Below are 3,186 nucleotides of genomic sequence, written 5' to 3' on the forward strand. Positions count from 1 at the left end.
TAGTTAGATTTGTAATGTTGGTATTGTTGTACTATTTTGACAGATAACACACATATACAAATGAAGAGGTTATAAATAGAACTGGCTTTAAAGTTATTGTGAAATATATATAACATTTTATGTTTTTCATCTTACCTGAAAGGATTCTTCGAATTCTTCTACCAAATTGCCGCTTCCGTTAGATGGAGTCGCCATCTTGAATGCTCAATTTATCAATAAGTAATCTATATTTTGTTTCTCATGACACTTGCAAGTAAAATTGTGTTGCTTTGATGTGATTGTGACGTTTCGATGCTACGCACACTAATGTACGCCTAAAGCTTCAAGGAACTCACGCCTTTACACACATTTATAAATATTATACAATCAATAACAATTCAGGGCTGCAACTGTAAGAAATTCAAAGGAACTTGCGTTAAAAATCAATAAAAAGAGTATTCAATCATATTCAGAATATTGCGATTTTTGATTATTGATATTTCAAATTATTATTTCATGTTAAAACTTTTGTTATTTCAATTGATATTTATATCAAGATTCATTCATCGTCATAAATATTGTATAGATATAAAGAAATATCGTGTTTCTACACAAGATGTTGGAACATTTTAAAATCCTGAATATTATTTTATGTTAGCTAACTTGCTAACTTTCTCAGATCGAAAATACGATTATTTAAAAAATCATATCTATAGATATCAATATATGTGATACTTTTTTTTACTTTTGATAACTTTTGAAGAAGAAAATTTGTATTTGAATTTATTGTTGATGTGAATATTTGGTATATGCTATAAACTTTTTGTTAATCATCTAATTAATAAAAAAAAATGGGTGATTGAATGTTTGTTCTCTCTTCGTTTCTAAACCATTCATCCAATAATTATGAAATTTCGCCAAGTTCTACCGCAGGCATCCACGAAACAAAAAAAAAAACTTTTTTAGTAAGTTAGTCTTTTAACAAAATTTTTACCCGTGCCGACCAAACCTTAAAACGCAAGCGAAGCCGAGGACGACAACCAGCTTAATTAAAAAATATTTCAATAACCACCTACTTTGAAGTTATACATCTGCTGACCGTCCCGTGGTGCCCACATATTTATGTATAATTTAATGTAAAACAAATTTAAATAAAAAGCGTTTCGTTTAAAATAGCCAGCAGGCATCTATCACACAGCCCTGACACGCGCGCTATGCAATTCTATGTTTACATCACGTGATAGTATTGTGTAATGCAAGCACATGTGTGAAAAAAGGATTTTTGAATATTCGTGTAACTATTCATAGGTTATGATATTTTTTTAAATTTATTTATCATTAACGGCTTTACTTATAAATGTTATGATAAGCAAAGCTCGGTTTCCTTTCCTTTAAAGTCAAATCAATGATGACGTAAAGAGAGGGCGTTTTTTTAAAGCATTTATATTTTTAGCCATTAACCATTATATTTTCATATGAAGTGGTAAATTAAAAGTATTAATGTTCATTAAATTTACATTATACGTCGTAATATTGAAATGTGTAGTATTACTGACATAATTTCTCGATGACGTAAACTGTCAATGTCAGCTGGTTCGGGTGAATGAACTCAGACACTGTCGAAGGTTATCTAAACAAACAAGCATGATTCTATTGTTATGTAATTTATTAGAAACATATTTATTAAAAATAACATAAACGACGTATGTGTAATACCGTTTTGCACTTACATAGACTATTGTTCTAAAATTAGCAGACGCATTTTTTTTTAAATGTATTAATGCATTACTTTTAGCGTCAACTGTTTTAAGAGTAAAGGTTCGAGCTCAAGGTTCAAGGTCTAATTTGAGTGCTATTTTTATCTTTAATTATTTCAACACTTAGGGTACTCAACAACAGACTTTTGTCTGTGTACTACCCACGGGTAATCTGATGTTAGTTATACACACTAATGAGGTCCCGTAGAGTATAATTAATTATTTTTTTTATTTTGTTTATTTTGATCAACCAAATCGGTGGCTCCCAATCGATCTTTGGATACTAGTCTATTGAATCAATCAAAAATTAAAAAAGTAAAACTCTCAATAATGTATTAAAATATATATTTTTTTAATTTTACTGTACGAGATTGTACAGTGATAGAAGAGCTTGGAGTTTATGTTCGTGGATACATGAAACATAAATTTAATTGTATATGAGTATGACCTGTACTTCTTTTTTTAAGATAAGCTATGTACTGAGTTTATTAACGGTTCTTCTCCCCGGATACAACATACCGGGCCGTTGATAGCTTAGTAATATAAATAAACTTGTAAATTGTCCATCTATATATATAACGTAAGAGTAAGTACATTATGATTTTAAACATTAACTATAATAAATAGTATCGCTTAGCAAAAACAATGTTGTAATTTCAAACCTTAATTGTATTTTATTAAAAAAAATATTTAATTTTAGTTCATCATGACTGAACGAAATAAAAAAAGGAGATTGAATGACCACAGATAAAAACCGCTTAAATATAACTTTCGCGAGAATAAGTAAAATAGAAGAACAAAAATGAAATATCGCAAACATTTGATCCGAAGCCGTGACAGCAGCAAGCTCAGTTGTGTCAAAGAAGAACCCTTAGTTGAATGTAAAGAATAGTTATATAGAGACTTCATCGTTTGTTTGTTGTATAGTAAAGTACCTAAATGTTAATTCGGAAACCATAAAGCTCTCTAAATCTTATAGAATTCTTTATGAGATTTATACAGAATTGCTTATTATTAATATATTGATAAAATTTGAGATGAAGGAATAAATTAAATACTATAGGATTTAATTATCAAAATCAGATTAAGTGTAAAAAAAGAATGGGATTCTGTGGAATTATTTAGTTTTGCGATATTATATGTATGCGATATAAATGTCCTTCACATTTGTGTAATGTTTAACTTATTGTAATTTGGCTTCGTTGCTATTATCTATACAATTTTTGTCTATGCCTTAATATTTTTATAATTTAACTTTTCTGTAGATAAAGTTTATTATTTAAAATCAGTCACGATTGTTTTATTATAAAATCTATAAACATATATTGAAATTTAATTACATAAGATGTATTTGAATATGTTATAAAACGCATTGCGCATTTACTTAACTTGCAACACTGATATTTACGTTAAATAATTTTTGACATTTATATAAATATGGCGTTAGCGG

Source organism: Vanessa atalanta, chromosome 28 (assembly GCF_905147765.1).
Source record: "Vanessa atalanta chromosome 28, ilVanAtal1.2, whole genome shotgun sequence".
NCBI classification, from domain to species: Eukaryota; Metazoa; Arthropoda; class Insecta; order Lepidoptera; family Nymphalidae; genus Vanessa; species Vanessa atalanta.